Consider the following 18,817-nt stretch of genomic DNA (forward strand, 5'->3'; position numbering starts at 1 on the left):
GGACCAGCTAAACCATCTGTTGGGAGTTGGTAGTGGAGGATATTTGCTGCATGGTACAAATAATCAGGCATTTAATTCAGGAAATTTCTATGAAAGTAAAAAGAAAAATAAAGATTAAGGTTGAAGCAGACTATAAACCCAGTTTCTGAGTCCAAAGGGCAGGCAGTTGAGATTTCTAGATAGTGGCCATCTTTAGACAGTGAAATGAAGGTGATGGTGGCAATCTGATAGATTTCCTAGTCTGCAGTTTGAATGTCTTCAGTGATGGCATAGTATCAGTGCCATGGTTATGTCCCAGAGCAGAGCATGGAAGATATGGACCTTTTCCATAAACTTTCTGAGGGTCTACTTAGCAGCATCAGGCTTAAAGGCTGCCCATTGTCGAGCTTCAGCTTGCAAAACAACCTAAGATCCCAATAAATATCTGCATAGTCAGGTTTTAGTTCTCAGTGACGCCAAGTTAGGAAAGTGGGAGAAAAATTGGAAATATTCATTTGGATAGTTCTGGAAAGATATTGAAGAAAATTAGAAAAACTGAATATTTGGGAAGGACCAGTTCTTCTAATTAAGGCAAGTTGACAGGATTCACTCCAATCTGTAAGTTTATAATAAAACCTCAAAGACAATGACCAGACTAGAGTCTGACGTCCACAAAGGTAAGCTATAGATTTTCACTGAAGCATAAAATTTCTCTCTACATTAACCCCTTTTTTCACCAAAGTTAACCAAAGTATGATTATTCCTGTTTACAAAATAAGTCTGGTCATATTATATTTGGCCTATTAGTTACATAAGTGCAGCAAGAGTAGTAATTGACCACATACATCTTTGAAGTTTGCTTTGCTAGAACTTTTCATAAGGAATCTAACTTAGACTTTTAAAAGCCTCTCAAGGTTAGGAACCCAAGCCACGAATTTGCCACCAGATTTCACTTGCAGTATCTATAGATTTAGGTAAATTTCTCCATTCTCTAGGTCTCCAAAATATCCTAACGTTCCTGGGCCTGCCAAGAAGAGACCTTTGTTAATCACCTACAAGGCTGAGAACCCTGTAAGCCATACCAGCCCAGTTTTCCCAAAAGGGCTTTGAAAGCATTAGCTCCATAAAGTCAACCTTAGTTCCTTAAAACTATTTGGTCATAACTGATTCTATGCTCATCAGTCTAAAATATGACATTCCACTCAAAGTCTTGGTTATATAACAAATGTTTCCAATTATGTCTTGTTCAAGGAGGACAGATTCTTATTGGACTTACGCAAATGATTATATTGCCATGAAAATAAGAACACTCAGTAAGAGTTTCTGAATTCTGAAGGAATCAGGCAGGGAGAAAAGAGAAATGTTTCATTTCTGTTTACAAAAAGTATTATCTACTAAATCGCTGTGAGTTATAGCTTAAGAGAAAAGGAAAAGGGGTTCCTTAAATCCAAGTGGCAATCTTCTGAACAAAAACCATAATCATCCTTCATCACTTCATTCATTCTTATGTAACTCATTCTTGTTCTGCTTGCTCTTATGAACCCATCAGCTTCTCCACTAGAGTTCTAGGATGCTTTCTCAGTCAAATGGTGTGGTCTCAAAATTATTTAAGCAATGCCATTGGAAAGCCTGTATCCAGAGACCTGTCCTAGTGGGATTCTGAGACCACTCCTTTCTGTTGAAGATGAGGCACTCTGGCCTACAGCTGATTGTAAGTACTTTCAGAGAAGAATCAGAGTCAAACAAAAACTATTAATGATGAAAGATCTGAGGAGAATTCATCATAAAAATAATGCAATTGGCAAGGGAATTTGATTATGTGGTGTAGAACATTTAAAATGTTAACTAGAGTTATGACTGGTGACATTATAACAGAACACATCATGGACAGTGAGGGTATTGACAAGTTTCATAAAATTTCTGAAACATTTATCCATACAAATATTTTATCCATACAAATAAAACTTGGAGAAGGTTAATGTAGCTTTTATTGGACAATACTTTTCATGCAGTTGAACATATGAAATAAAGCTAATTGTTTTTTTTTTCTCTTTTTCAAGATAAAAGAAAAATCCTTTAAGATATTGAAGGAGCCGTCTGAGAAATGTCAAAGTCAGTTCAAGATAAAGATTTCATTTAGGATTTGATCCGGGGAGGGCAAATTGTCCAAAAGGTCCAGGATGGAGGGCGCGTGAATGGCTCTGTCAGTTAAGCATCCAACTCTTGATTTCAGCTCAGGTCATGATCTCACATCATGAGGTTCATGAGTTCTGGCCCCATGTCAGGCTCTGTGCTAACAGTGAGAGCCTGCTTGGGATTCTTTCTCTCCCTCTCTCTGCCCCTCGCCTACTCCTGCACACACTCTTTCTCAAAGTAAATAAATAAGCTTTAAAAAAAAAGGTCAAAAGTTTTGAATACTTGACTAAATACAATCCCAGATTATGGTGAACAATACTTAGCTACACATTTAACCAAAGTCACAAAAAAGAATTCAAAAGTAAATGTCAGAGATAACATGACTGTAACATCTTTTAAAAAATTAGTTCTTTTAAAAGTGAGAAGACTTGGTTCTCTTAAACAATTAAGGATATGACAAAGCATGTAAAGCACAGGAAATTATTCTGAGAAGACTCGGTATCTGTTTCCTAGGAGAATTACACAAAAGGTAGAAAAGCTTTTACAATCTCTTATTAAGAGCAGACCAATAAATCAAGAAAATTTTGTTGTTTCAACAAAGAGAAAACCAAAATCTAGTTTTGCATTAGTGTACTTTTAATATTAAAATGCATTTTCAAAAACCTTATAAATAAACATATCCAATAAGCCAGATTTGACCACATAAGATTCCTTCTCCAAGATTCCTTTCCTGAAAACTTTCTATAACTTTTTATACCCATTCAGTTTTTGTCCTATTTTTTCCTTTTTTCCTTTTGGGAAAAATTACATTCTTATTACCTTAACAAAACCCTTCCTACATACACTGTATACTTTTCCCTCTTTTTTTTTCAATGTTTATTTTTATTTTTGAGAGAGAGAAAGAGCGCAAGCAGGGGAGTGGCAGAGAGAAAGGGACAGAGGATCTTAAGGGGGCTCTACGCTGACAGTAGACAGCCTGATGTGGGACTCAAACTCATGAAATGCGAGATCATGGCCTGAGTGGAAGTCAGATGCTCAACCAACTGAGCCACCCAGACATTCCCACTGTATACTTTACTTTATCAAAAATACATTCTAGGGGCTCCTGGGTAGCACAGTCGGTTAAGCGTCCGAGTTCAGCCAGGTCACGATCTCGCGATCCGTGAGTTCGAGCCCCTCGACGGGCTCTGGGCTGATGGCTCAGAGCCTGGAGCCTGTTTCCGATTCTGTGTCTCCCTCTCTCTCTGCCCCTCCCCCGTTCATGCTCTGTCTCTCTCTGTCCCAAAAATAAATAAACGTTGAAAAAAAAATTTATATAAAAAAAAAATACATTCTACTTTCCTTACATACCTGTCATGCAATGTTGTTTCATTTCACCCTTATTGTTTCTAGTAGCTTCATTTACAAATATTGATTATACTTTTTAATCATTAATAACATTTTAACAGAAAAAACTAGGAAGTAGGCAACTGTGAATTGTCTCTTGTATACCAGCATTCTGTAACAGACTAGCAAATTTTATGAATATACCATCTCACAATTTATAAGTACATATATGCTTTCTGACAGTACTTTTCATTGTGTCAGAAAGATGTTATCAACAGACTCAAATATAGTTAGCCTCTCTATATCATATAAAAATAAGAGGCCAAAGGTATATAAAACTTAAACTTGTGCTTAGAAATTTAAGGTTTAATAGTTTCTCTTAGAAATCATCTCAATGTTTAATGAATGTTTCTATTTAACATACATATCTCTAAGGTTGCTAATACAAAAAATATTTTGTAAATTTTTTTAGGCATATATATCATAACATTAAACAAAGCTAGCCCTCATCTCAAGTTATTTCCCTGTTACCTATTTTTACAGCACATGCATGATAGGCAAGTATCAAAAAAAAAAAAAAAAAAGAAAAGAAAAGAAAAAGAAAAAAGTCACAAAAGCAAAGAAACCTAAAAATGGTTAAACACCAAATATATATTTGTATTATACTTGATGCTTATACTTAAAGCATTTGAATTAGTTTCTATATTTCTGGAAGATTTAGGAATATTTAATTTATATAAGCACTTCTCTCTAAGCCAATTAAAAAATGTTTAATGTTTATTTATTTTTGAGAGAGAGAGACAGAGAGAGAGAGAGACAGAGCACAAGTGGGGGAGAGGCAGAGAGAGAGGGAGAAACATAATCCGAAGCAGGCTCCAGGCTCCGTGCTGTCAGCATAGAGCCCGATGCGGGGCTCAAACTCACGAAGTGTGAGAGCATGACCTGGGCCGAAGTTGGACGCTTAACTGACAGAGTCACTCAGTCATCCCTCTAAGCCAATTTAAGAATCTCCTTCACAAGATTTTATAAATTTTTTGGCAATACCAACTAGAGATAGAAAATATCACATATACATAACACAAATATACAAACATAACTATATAAACATACAGACAGATGCAAAGAGAGACCCTGTCGCTTTCATTCTAAAATTGTTGCCATGAGTCAGGTAAACATAGCAATAAAAACTCACTGGTTTCTACAAAATAATTGGCTCTTGTTTTTGCTCCACTTTATATTTTTATCCCAAATTGTGTTTCTGACTGATGGAACAAGTTAAGGTTACCTGCTTAATTGATGGTTAATGCTTTTTACCAAGATTTATGGAGGAACATTTTAAGATTTTGTTTTGCCCTACATGTACTTTCTTTGGTGGTCCCAGAGTCTCTTGAGAGGCTTCAATGTGGGTTGGGGAACCCAAAATTCAAGCGACTATAAGAAACTGAGGGGCTGGAATGGGAAAGAGAAAGTCTTGCAGGGGTGGGCAGAGAGATGGAGGAGGTAGGGGCTTGACAACAGTCATGTCAATGGATTCAAAGACTGAAGGTGCTAAAAGGAAAAAGAAGAAACAGAAATAATGCTGAGAGGAACCAGTTTGGGGGAGTCACTGAGGTTCCCAATTATCTCTAGTAAAATTATTCCAACAAGAAAGGAAGTAGAGAGTTAGTACCATGGTAGTGGAGCATATAGTCAAAAGGGGTATGAGAAGGGGTTTTCAGTCTACTGAGATCCTCCCTTGTTCTTAATTCATGGTACCTTGCTAACAAAGAAGGCTGGGACTCTAACCCAGCTTCCATTTACCTGGGACTCTAACACACTTTCTAGAGTAGAGGCCTCCAAAAGAGTCAGGAATTCGCCACTTAAGAGTCAAGGAGTAAATCCCTACTCAGAAAGATCCAAGAAGACATCCATCCAGAAAGATGCTTGCTTAACAGGTACTTTTCAACCAAAGGATCGTGGAACTCTAACCTAGCCTCAGCGAGTATATGCTGAATCTTAAGAATCAAAACCTGCCCTTAACCATGCTTTAACAGCCTGTCATCCAGAGCACTGGCCCAGGAGTTAGACTCACCAGTAGATCTCTAATCAGTCAGGAGTGAAATAAAGTCTTCAAAAGCACACACTTGGGGTCCTGGATGAGAGGTTCCAGGGGTCCAATGATGAATTCGATCCCGTCCACGTCATGGCACCATAACTGTTAAAGAAAAAAATATTCCGGCACTTATTAAAATGGCAAGGAAGACATTATTTAGGACAATTGCAATAAGAGCACTGTAGTAGGGGAGAGATTACAGCAAAGACAGCAGGGGATTTATAGCCAATAGGCAGAGGGAGGGGGTCAGTGGATGGAAATTACTAAGAGGAGATATCAGGGGTAAGGGGATTCTTACTAAACCAGCTTAATAGGATTCTTGTTAAAACTGGGAGAGACAGGCCAAAGACAGAATGGGGCCAAGGTGGAGACCTAATAGAGAAGAAGACTCAGAGAAGTCTGACTAAACTATGGTCAAAGAGAGAGTCTGTCAAGTCCACCACTAATATACATACTTTTACTTACAGTGACCCAGATATGGAAAGGTAAGAATGGAAAGGAAGGAAGAAAAGGTTTGTTTGCTTGCAGTGAAGAAATTTTGCAATAGCCAAAAGATACTGAGGGCCAAGTCTTTAAAAATAAAGAGGGGATCAAACTGAGTAATAGGGTTACAACTATAAAACAATAAGCTGGCGTTTCTTGTGTTTACAAATAGGGTGACCAAACTCAACCCATTTTGCCTGGCACTCACCCAGTTTTAGGACTGAAATCTCCCTCGGTTCCAGGTAACCCAGGAAAGTTAACCCAAAGCTGTCTCAGGTTTAAAATTCAAAGTCCCACATCCTGGGAAACTCTTCAGTCCCAGACAAACTGAGATGGTTGATCACCCTGTGTGTTTAAAGAGCTCTGAAGTGGGGCGCCTGGGTGGCGCAGTCGGTTAAGCGTCCGACTTCAGCCAGGTCACGATCTCACGGTCCGTGAGTTTGAGCCCCGCGTCAGGCTCTGGGCTGATGGCTCGGAGCCTGGAGCCTGTTTCCGATTCTGTGTCTCCCTCTCTCTCTGCCCCTCCCCTGTTCATGCTCTGTCTCTGTCTGTCCCATAAATAAAAATAAAAACGTTGAAAAAAAAAAATTAAAGAGCTCTGAAGTTACAAAAAGAAGTTCCAAAATCATTTTGAGTGGTAGCACATGACAAATCAGATGTTTGGCTTTCAATATAAGGAGTGTTAAAAAAAAAAAAGAGCTTTATTTGTTTAGTCACATATTATGTAGGAAAATAAATATTCACCCTGACTCCTATTTAGTTAGAAGTATGTATACATAGATACTTTATTTCAAATAAAAGCCCAGGGGCACCTGGGTAGCTCAGTCAGTTAAGCGTCTGACTCCTGATTTCGGTTCAGGTCATAATCTCGTAGTTTTGTGAGTTTGAGTCCCATGTCAGGCCTGCTTGGGATTCTCCCTCTCTCTCTGCCTCTTCCCTGCTCACACTGTCTCTGTCTCTCTCAAAATAAATAAATTAAAGTTTAAAATTAATAAATAAAAGTCCAAACACCTCTCCACAAAAGTTTGGCTGAAGAAATTAACATAGTTGTGTACAATTGTGCATGTTTTCTTTTTAAATTAATATATTTATGTTTTGCTGCAAAATTCTTACCAGAAAAAAAGACATTCAAATTTGCTACTCATTCACCTGTAAGCTACAGTAAATGTAGTTGCATGTGTGATATCCAAAGTGTGTGTACGTGCGTGTGGTATTCTATGGGGAAGCAACCTTCTTTACCCTCATTATCTCCAACCCCTAATTTATCTGTACTTTCACTCATTTTTCCAAAAGGTGTGTTGTTCCTTTAGAAGACTTTGAGAGATGGGGGGTGTTAAGAGATGGATAAAGAAGATTAGATGATAGCAAAATCTTGCTCAGAAAGCTCTGCTTTTGCTATTTTGCTCCAATTAGTCAAAAATACCTTAGGGTGACATTAGTTTATCCTTTCCAAATCCGTTTTACATGTTTTCCCATTTATGTGAGGACCTTTCTCCCTAACAAGAGGGGGCTAGGAAAGCTGGGAGGGGATGTAGTAGCTGGGACCCTGGGACTTGTCTGAGGCTCACTGGAGCTAAAGGGGAAGAGATTCAAGAGGAAGCAACTTAGGGAGAGGCTGAATTAAAAACCACTTTTAGGGGTGCCTGGGTGGTTTAGTCGGTTAAGTGTCCGACTTTGGCTCAGGTCATGATCTCGCGGTTTGTGAGTTCGAGCCCCGCATCGGGCTGTGTGCTGACAGCTCAGAGCCTGGAGCCTGCTTCAGATTCTGTGTCTCCCTCTCTCTCTGCCCCTCCCCCACTCATGCTCTGTCTCTCTCTCTCTCCTTCAAAAATAAATAAACATTTAACATTTCAACACCTTTAATGCCAAAGTATCTAAATAAGAGACAAACAGGGGAGAACACTGAAAACAAGGAGGTTAGAAACAGAGTATACGGTAGAAACTAAAATAAGGTAGCTGCCTGATGGCAGTGGACATTTTAACCAGGACTTGCTCTTCTGCCACTTGGCACTCCACTAGACTGCGTTGTCCAGTGTGGGTGGCTAAAAAGACTCACATGTTCAGGGTTCTGAGTCTGAGCAAGGGTATTTCACGTGTTTGATTTTCTAACTTGCACCCCTTCTCAAAGACAAAGTAGCACAGCTGGCTCTGGGACTGCTGGGAACCCAGAAACTTTCAGCAGATTCTTGAGTTCCTCCAACTCAGTTGTCAGGGTAAGACAGAGTTCTGGGTTGGAAGCAGGGTCTCAGTGAGATGGACTAGTGGAGCTGGTGGAAGGAGACTTCATCTCTCCTTTTACTCAGAAAGGAGCAACCAGAAGACAGCTATGACAATTTCACATCATCACACTTACTAATTTTTGCCTCTTTCCTTTATGACAGAACTGTCCTGGAGTGTAAGTTCTCTTAGACTTCACCACTTAAGCCCTGGAGCCCCTCTAACCTATTCAAAGGCTTTGCTCTTTCCATAATCCACTCTGTCTAGCATTTCCACATTTCCTCTATTAGAACATTCCTATCTTCATATAAAAATGCCAGAATAGCTTCCACCTTAAAATAAATCTATCCTCCCCTGAATCTATGCCCTTCTCCATCTACCCCCTCCTGCTGTGCAGATCTACTTATATCACCATTCCTAAAATCAGTGATCAATGCTCAGTGTCTCCACTTCCTCACTTCATAGTCTCTTTTCAGTCTTCTCTGATCGTTTTCTTCCCTACAACTCCACTGAAGCCCTTCTCAGGATCACCAATGACCTCCATCTCTCTAAATCCTCTGAACCTGTCCCAGTCCATCTCTCACTGGACCTCTCAGCAGCACTTGACTCAGTAAACCGCTTGGCTTCTGGGTCAACACACTCTCTCAGCCTTCCTCCTACATTCCTGCTTGGCTTCTTCTTAGTCTGCTGACTCCTTCCACTTATTCTTGACTTTTAAATTTGTCTAAACCTCTTCTCTTCTTTAAATATACTCACTCACTTTGGAGGAGATCTTATCCAGAGCCATGGCTTTCATTTCTATCTCCTTCTCAATAATTCCCAGATCTATATATTCTCCAGCCCTGACATCTCCCTTGAGCTCCAGACTTAACAATCATATCATGCCTCCTACTTGACATTTCCATTAGGTGTCTAATTAGAATTTCAAGTTGAACATTTTTTAAATAGAACTTGATCTTATCTCCCCAACATGTTTCTCCCATAGTTTTCTCACTGCAGCTACTGGCTTTGCCATTCATCCATGCTATGGTCTGGATGTGTCCCCCCAAAACTCATATGTCAAATCCTAACACCCAAAAGTGATGATAGTGGTTGTTAGGGCCTTTAGAAAGTGCTTAAGAACACCATGGATGGGATTAGTGCCTTTATAAAAGAGATCCAGAGAGATCCTTAACCCTTACCACCACATGAGGACACAGCAAGGAGGTGCTGGCTATGAACCAGTTAGAAAGCCCTGATCAGAAGGCGACCATGCTGGCACCATGATCTCAGACTTCCAGCTTCCTGATCTGTGACCAATACATTCTTGTTGTATAAAGATACTCAGCCTGTGGTACTTTATAGCATCCTGAATGGACTAAGAAAACCCAGTACCTCAGAATGTAAACTTAAAGCCCATTCTTAACCATTTTATTCCTCTTACACCCACATATCATAAAAATCCAATTGTGTGGGCCCTTATCTGTGCCTAATGGCTAGGGCTGGATGTCCTCAGAATTCCCAGCCACATGACTGCCAGGATTGGTGCTGTAGTTTTCACTCATGGTTCTATGGTTTCCAGGATTGGGTATGAAATGGTAAACCCAAAGTGCTTAAAAAAGATGACACTAATGCAAAGGAGTCCCTGCACTCATCTTAGCCACCACAGTCTCTATGACAAGTGACTTTTGTTCCCAAAGAGGATGATCAATTGAATTTTTCCAAAAGTCAATTTCCCAGAGAAGGAAACCCAAGGGGTAGAGGAGGCATCAGGGGTGGGGCCTCTTGGGATCTAATGTTTCCAATCTCAATGGTTGGAAATATTCATACAGGTTGGACTGAGTCAGGTGAGTTAGTGGAAGGTTGGAAAAATGAAGCAAGGCTTATTGGAAAGCTGCATCTGCCTCTGAGCAGGAAAAAACCAAAACCAAAAACAAAAAAACCTCCTTCCCTTTTCAAAGTGTCAGCTATTCTAACAGCCAAGGAGAAGAAATGTGTAATGAATTTTGTAATAAGTTCCAGGAATTGCTAAATATATTTAATGAACCATGTGGGTTTTTACTCTGGGACCATGAATACTTGAAGCACAATGCAGATGTCTTGGCTGTACAGAATACAACCCAGATATTCCTCCATTTTCTTGAATGTGTATTTTTTGGAGTTGGCCTGCAGGTGGAGTTGTAGCCCACAGAGGGACTACACACAACAGTATAGACAAGAGACAGATAGGATGTTAAATTCAGATGAGTAATTAGGATATTGCCCAAGTAGATCTTGCCTCCTTGATTCCAGATGTGATTCATTTGGCATTAGAAGATAACTAAGGCAAAATGACACCATAATCTGACAGACAGTGTCTCTCCCATTGATCTCAAAGCTCTTGGACGGGTACGCTGAAGTATCTACAACCTCCTCCATGTCCAGGTAGGTGATAAAAGAAAAACTGCCTTCTGCATAAGCCCCAATGAACTGCCCATGGGAAGTTGCTCATGCCTTTGAAGAAAGGACGTCTATCTATGAGTAAAGTTGCCAATTCTCTCATAATGCTAGCTCTTAAGCTCAATACAGCAGGTTAGCATCCCCACCACACTTCCTGCCACACATTCCACTTCTGCTAAAGCTTGTAAATAGAATTGCTGCCCACAACTGGCTTGGCAGGAAGGCAGACATATTTGTAGCAGAGTCACAAATTCATTCACTCTGCACTTAGATGTATAAAGAAAATGCAGCTTCTTTATTTCTCTACAATACACCTGCTCATCCACAGGGAACTGGGAAAAAGAACCCTAAATTTATCCCATTCAGTTCAATTTATTAGTTCAGTTCAATAATTCAAATAACCCCTTCATGTGAATTCTCTCTTTTGTTTCTTTAAGTAAAATATTAAATCTTTCAAATTTTCTCTTCATCTCTTTGTGTCCTTCAAAATAGCATCTGTGTGGACCGATAGCAGCAGAGATAGCATTATCTGGATCTTCACTGGTGAATAGTGGGGTGGCTGGATTTTCTGTTTCTTGGACTGGTGACCACTAAAGTATAGTTTTTCTGGTGTGGCTTTCTGAGATGAAGTACTACCTATCTCTGAAATTTGTAGTTCTGGCCTTTTTGAAGTTCCTATTCAGCTACCTTTTGGCTTTGACCACAGCCCTCTGATGTACTACTATGTTCTCTGAACACGCGGAACTTGCTGGGTCACTTCTACACCAGGTCATGTGGACCCAGGAGGGATGGCTCAAGCTCATCTATCAACTCACCTCCCACTACACCTCCTCACCATAATTCCTTGCCAAGACTCTGGCTTTTGACCTTGCCTCTTCTTCGTCTTCCTTAGGTCTTCCATAATCCTTTAGAACTGGAAGGTGAAGTCTTTAAGCAATTCATTCGTCCAGGTATTATTTCCCTTGTAGGCTATAGAAAAGAGCCTCATGGCTTAACTTTCATAGGTAGAAAGGATATCTTCTCTATACTAAAGAGAAAAAAAAAACTGTGATTTGAGTTCCCCCAACTAGTTCTGGATAGACCTTAAATATGAATTAAAAAGATCTTTTCTGAACAAAAAAGAATCCATGCAAAATATAATCAAAGTATCAAAGGTCAGAAACTACTTTGTTTCATTGCTACACTGTCCAGTATAATAGCCAGTAGTCCCATGTGGCTATTTAACTTTACATGTAAAATAATTAAAATTAATTAAAATTTAGAAATTCAGCTCCTCATACTAGCCACATTTCAAGTTCTCAGTAGTCACATGTGGCTATTGGCCACTATATTGGACAGCAAAGATATAGAACATTAACATCATTGCAGAAAATTCTATCTAGCTATTCTAGAATTGTACCCTTCTTCTTTCCTGAAGTCCTAAAATGTCTTATTTAGAAGGAAGCTTCCCATAAGGTAAGTTTTGCAGCATATGGCACTACATCTAAAAAATATTTTTAAACAATTACTCCTAATAGTTGTTGCCCTAGACTCCTAAGTCAGCTAGTCAGTAAGGGATAGTCAGTAAGACCCACCCACTTCTCCAAGTATTAGTGATGTTCTCTGCTTCTCCTAAGGAGAGGGTATATAGTTTGTGGAACCTAGTGCAAAATAAAAAAAAATTTAATTGTATTGAAAAGCTATTTTAAAATGTCAAGACAGCAGTAGCAGAGTATTAATGCAAGTACTGGCTTTTCTGAGTGAGGGGCCAGGATAACTGCATAGGTTTCACACCCATGAGGCTGGCTTTGTTCCAAGAAAATCATATCTAAAAAAGAAATGAAGACAGCCCTGTGGGCTCACTGGGGAATTTGCTCATGAGCGGTAATGCCAGGGCCAAGCTCAGATGTTAACTCAGACAGCTGCCCAGGGAATGCCTGTGGCTGGAGGGAGCCACCTCCAGCCAAAAGGAAGCAATAGGAAATAAGGGCCCCAACATGTTGTATTGGAAAGCCCAATGCTGGAAGGTCTGGGCAGGTCAACTGCTTCCAGCTGGGTACATTTCCAAAAAAGCCAGCGCCATTTGCAGCCAGGAAGGCTGAGATTTGTCAGGGCCATCATTTTAGAAACTATTGGTGGACAAGTGAAAGGCCACACATCCAGAAACTTCAGGTTTCCTACCTAGACTGTTGATGTATGGTATCCAGGAGCTTGTGCACAGGGGAGGTCTTCCCTGCCTTAATCTGAGAGACAAGGAGATTTGAGGAAAGGCCAGAACAACAGCCACTCAGAATTTCAAAATGCCAATGAGTAAGATGGGGGAAAAAAAGAATCTACTTATAAGTTGGCTAAACAGAAGCTGAGGAAAATAGATAAAAACAAAAAGATCTGAGGTGGAAGGTGAGATTTGCAAACTGTAAACAATCTGTAAGATAAGTAAATTAACTCCCACAGCTTTTTAGAGTGTAGCAGATTGGTACCTACATAGAAACGCTGGTTAAAATGCAATAAAAAACAATTTTTTAATAAATAGCTAAGCTCAAAAGGGGGAAAAAAGGTTTCAGAATAAAAAGAGAACAAAACCATAGTGGGTTCAGTCTGAGTTGACACTCTGATTCACTTGATGGTCTAAAGAGTTCCTGTTCAGGGTTTTCTTCAGGTGTCCTTGTCTGTCACATTGACCCCCAGCCTTGGGCAAAGAAGTCCTGGCCCTGAGCCCATCCCAGGCTCTTGGCCACCCTCTCTGTTCAAGTTCAGAAGCTGCATAAAGGAATCTCTCTGAGCTCCCTGAAACACAGGTTCTGGGGACAAGTAATGTCTTTGGAGGAAGACCCTTTAAATATGAAAAGAGACATAGAAAAGTCCAACCTCCCAGCTTGGGAAATTAGTATAGAAGCTTGGGGTTTTAATTTCTCACATGGGACTTTTTAATTTTAATCCTGACCCTAGGCAGATAGCAAAGTTCCAGTACAGAGGAAAGAGGAAAATAAAATTTAAAACTAGATTAACCTAATAGAAATAAAAAAAGAATCAAAAAGAATGGTAAATAGAAAACAACATATATGGTAAAAATAAATCCAAATAGATCAATAATCAAAGTACATATAAATATTAATATATTGAACTTGCCTACTAAAAGACAAATTTTCATAGGGACTTTTAAAAATGCAACAATGTACTGCTTATTAAGAGATATGCCTAAAACACAATGATGGAGACGTCATTATGTAAATGGATAACATGTACTTTTAAAAAAATTAACAGAAATTAAATATAGTAATATCAACTTTTTAGCTTTAAGGCAAAAGGGTCATTATATAAACATACAAAGATAAACAGAATAATTCACATTGGATAAATAGTTATTTGGAACCTCAAATGTGTGTGAGTGTGTGTGTGTATAAATCAATAATCATAGTTGTAGATGATGTAAACAACATAAGTGATCCTACACCCAAAACTTAAAATACACATTCTTTCTAGCAAACGAAACATATATAAAAATTTACTATAATATGTCAAAAAACAAATTTCAAATGAATACCAATGACCCAAAACATGTTCTCTGATAACAGTGAGGTAAAATTAGAAATCAATATAATAGTTACACTGCCCTATTCATGTTAGAAGCTTCTAAATAATTATTAAGAAGGCGAGAAAAATTAATGGAAATTACCAAATGTTTAGCACTGCCCAGACAATGAAAACACTAGTACTAAAATGTGTGGTGTGCAATTTAAGCAGTATTTAGTAGGAAATTTAGAACTTTAAATGCATTAATAGAAGAGAAGGAAGCATATGCCTCAAAAGTTAATTAGAACAGAGCATTCAGAAGGAAAGAAAAAATAACAAAAGGAACAGAAAAAGATGAAAGAGGGGAAAATCAATAAGGAGTCAATACATCCTAAAACTAGTTTTTTTCCAAAGACTGATAAAATAGACAAACTTAAATTTTTTCTGATTGATAGAAAAAGAGAAAAGTGAGGAGAAAGGGACATGACTACAAATAGAGTCAAAGTTTTTTTTTTTTTTTTTTTTTTTTTTTATTTTATTTATATATGAAATTTATTGTCAAATTGGTTTCCATACAACACCCAGTGCTCATCCCAAAAGGTGCCCTCCTCAGTACCCATCACCCACCCTCTCCTCCCTCCCACCCCCCATCGACCCTTAGTTTGTTCTCAGTTCTCAACAGTCTCTTATGCTTTGGCTCTCTCCCACTCTAACCTCTTTTTTTTTTTTTTTTTGTTCCCCTCCCCCATGGGTTTTTCTTAAGTTTCTCAGGATCCACATAAGAGTGAAACCATATGGTATCTGTCTTTCTCTGTATGGCTTATTTCACTTAGCATCACACTCTCCAGTTCCATCCACGTTGCTACCAAAGGCCATATTTCATTTTTTCTCATTGCCACGTAGTACTCCATTGTGTATATAAACCACAATTTCTTTATCCATTCATCAGTTGATGGACATTTAGGCTCTTTCCATAATTTGGCTATTGTTGAGAGTGCTGCTATGAACATTGGGGTACAAGTGCCCCTATGCATCAGTACTCCTGTGTCCCTTGGATAAATTCCTAGCAGTGCTATTGCTGGGTCATAGGGTAGGTCTATTTTTAATTTTCTGAGGAACCTCCAAACTGCTTTCCAGAGCGTCAAAGTTTTTAAAAGCACTAGAAAATACAATGAATATCGTTACACAAGTAAAGTTGACAGTTTAATGAAATGGACAGTTCTCTAGAGATAGATAAATCACTAAAATTGACTTGAAAAAGAAACGGTAATCTATATATTTATTTATACCCATTAAATAAATTGAATCTGTAATTTTATTTTATTTTATTTTTTAATTTGTAATGTTTATTTATTTTTGAGAGAGAGAAACAGAATGTGAGTGGGGGAGGGGCAGAGAGCGAGTGGGAGACACAGAATCTGAAACAGGCTCCAGGCTCTGAGCTGTCAGCACAGAGCCTAGTGCAGGGCTCGAACTCAGGAAGGTGAGATCATGACCTGGCTGAAATCGGATGCTTAACTGATTAAGCCATCCAGGCGCACCTGAATCTGTAATTTTAAAAAATTGTATCCAAAAAAAAAAAAATTGTATCCATTAAGATAGGTCTCCTCAGGCAAGAGAAGCAAAAGCAAAAATTAACCACTGGGATTACTCTAAAATAAAGTTTTTGCACGGCAAAGGAAACCATCAACAAAAGGGTAACCTACTGAATGGGAGAAGATATTTGTAAATGATATAGCTGATAAGGGGTTAATATCCAAAACATATTAAGAGCTTATACAACTCAACACCAAAAAAAGAATAATCTGATTTAAAATGGGCAGAGGATCTGGTCAGACATTTCTCCAAAGAAGACATACAGACGACCAATAGACACATGAAAAGATGCTCAACATCATTCATTATAGGGACATGCCAATCAAAGCCACAATGAGATATCACCTCATACCCGTCAGAATGGCTGAAATCCAAAACACAAGAAACAACAAGTATTAACAAGGATGTTGAGAAAAAGAAACCCTCATGCACTATCAGTGGCAATGCAAATTCGTGCAGCCATTGTGGAAAACAGTATGGAGATGCCTCAAAATGTTAAAAACAGAAATACCATAAGATCCAGTAATTCTACTGCTGGGTATTTACCCAAAGAAAATGAAAACATTAATTCAAAAAGATACATTCACTCCTATGTTCATTTAAGCATTATTTACAATAGCCAAGATATGAAAGCAAGCCAAGTGTCCATTAATAGATGAGCGGATAAAGAAAATGGGGTATATATACACATATATGTGTGTGTGTATACACACACACACACACACACACACACACACACACACAATGGAATGTTACTCACCTATAAAGAAGAATGACAACATGCCATTTGGAACAACATGGATGGACCTAGAGAGTATTATGCTAAGTGAAGTACGTCAGATAGAGAAAGACAAATAGTATATGATTTCACTTATACGTGGAATATAAGAAACAAAACAAAGGAACAAACAAACAAAAGCAGAAACAGACCCATAAATAGAAAGAGAATACAAAGAATACAATACAAAGAGAACAAACTGATGGTTGCCAGAGGGGAGATAGGAAGATGGACAAAATGAGTGAAGGAGACTGGGAGATACAGGCTTCCAGTTATGGAATGAATAAGTCACCAGGATGAAACGTACAGCACACAGAATATAGTCACTGGTACTGTAATAGTGTTGTATGGTAACAGATGGTAGCTATATGAGGTGAGCATACATAACAAATAAATTTGTTGAATCACTATGCTGTACACCTGAAACTAACATAACACTTTATGTCAACTATACTTCAATAAAAAAAAAATGTACCATTAAAAAAGCACCATGCCAACCAAGTACTTACCCACACAGGTGAGTTTAACCACATGTTCAAAATTTATTTCCTGTACTAAACAGACTTTCTCAATGAAGAGATAGAAGAGATCATTGCTTCATATTATGATATATATTTTTGATACCCAAAGTGCACAAAGACAATATGGGAAAAGAAAATATTTATATATTTAAATATTCTCACTTTTGAACACAAGTATTTTAAAATATTACCTAACAGATATAACACATCACAAGAGATAAGGTACAAAGCAAATATAATAAGATGTTAATTGTAGAATCTGAATGGTTAATGCATGGGAGTTCACTGTGCAGGCCAACTTTTCTAGTTTAAAATTTTTCATCTGAAAACCTTAGGAAAAGTAAGAAAATCTCTGTACATCTGCAACCTCTAAAAGCATATCATAACAGAATCCCAAGGATGACTGAAAAATCTATCAATGTAATTCATCTCATTAATAGAGATGAGCAATTTATAAAAGTGTAATTTATGAAAAAAGAAAAAACGTTGGCAAACTGAGAATGGACTACAACCTCATTACCCTGGTGAAGAGTGTTGAAGGATTGGGCTTGACTATTAGTGGCAGAAAACTTCAGACTACATAGCATTTTACTTCTCTCTCATGTAAGACTGGTTAAGTGGCCCAGAGCCAAGTTCCTTTATTATGTTTTGTGTGATCTTTATTCCTAAGATCACTTCAAGTCCACTATAGTGCTCCAATTCAGTCATCACATCTGCAGGACAAGCCGCAGGAAGGAGAAAAGGTGAGAGTGCCTAAAAAGAGGCACCCTTTCCCCTTTAGGATATACTGAAATTTGCACATATGACTTCCACTTAGATGCCCATGGCAGAAACTAAGTTATGTGCCCTCACGTAGTTGAAGGCTGGGCAATGCAGGCATTTTCTTGGTAGTCAAGTCTTCAGAAAAAATTTAAAGATTCTACTTAAGGAAAAAGACAGAGCCAAATCTGGGGGAGCCGGCAGTCACTTCCACATGTATCTATCAGAAACCTCTAGAAAACATGACATTTAGTGGTAAAACATTAGAATTGTGCTCTTTAGAGTCAGGAACAAGACAAGGGTACCAGTTATCACAGCTTCTCTTAAACACTGTATAGAGTCCTAGCCAGCATGATACTTAAAAAAAAGAATTAGAAGGAAAGAAAATTTTTCTTATTTGCAGACCATAGGATTATTTACATAGAAAATGCAAGAGAATCTGTAGGTAAATAATTCAAACAAATGGAGAATTCAACATAATACATGTTCAGAGTGTAAGAGAAAATATATATATATATTTATATAAAATCTCTCATTTACAGTAGATACCTAGGCAAAAATCTAATGAAATTTATGCAAGACCTATTTGGTAAAATTACAAAACATTTACACAAAAGATGCACTGGATAAATGATAAGACACTGAAGAATTGAAAGATATAATTGTGTAAATCCAGTAGCTCTCCCCATGAATATATAATAGATCTATGAATCATTATAATTCCAATTGGAGTCCCAAGACTCTTCATGGAATTTAATAGTCCTACTGTAAAGTTCATGTGGAAGATAAAAGAGATAAAAGTAGCAAAGAAATTTTTGAACAAGAAAACTATGGAGTGGAGGTTTGCCCTACTAGGCTAACTATAAGGCCACAGTAATTTAAATAGTGTGGTATTAGGTCAAGGATATAAAATAAGGCCAGAGGAGCATAATGAACAAAATAAGTCAACACTGACCTATACATATATGGAAGCTTGGCATGGGACAGAGATGGCTTTACATGTCAGCAGGGAGTAGTGAC

The 18,817-nt window shown here is 38.2% G+C and overlaps 1 protein-coding gene across 4 annotated transcripts in view; it reads right to left on the reverse strand.

The window, feature by feature from the left end:
* Nucleotides 1-18,817, reverse strand: part of ZNF280D (zinc finger protein 280D) — a 325,027-nt gene that overhangs the window by 235,540 nt on the left and 70,670 nt on the right. For 2 of the 4 annotated variants that reach the window (XM_086710766.1, XM_086710763.1), the window contains exons 1-3: nt 12,226-12,271; nt 11,467-11,564; nt 5,513-5,635 (exon numbers count right to left, since the gene is read on the reverse strand). The gene's annotated coding sequence lies outside the window, so the exon portion shown is untranslated. Of the gene's footprint in view, nt 1-5,512; nt 5,636-11,466; nt 11,565-12,225; nt 12,272-18,817 lie in introns of those variants that run through there. The other 2 variants (XM_086710768.1, XM_086710764.1) reach the window with 2 other exon arrangements.

The sequence above is a fragment of the Puma concolor genome, chromosome B3 (genome assembly GCF_028749965.1).
Source record: "Puma concolor isolate L17-30 chromosome B3, mPumCon1.1.hap2, whole genome shotgun sequence".
Lineage (NCBI taxonomy): Eukaryota > Metazoa > Chordata > Mammalia > Carnivora > Felidae > Puma > Puma concolor.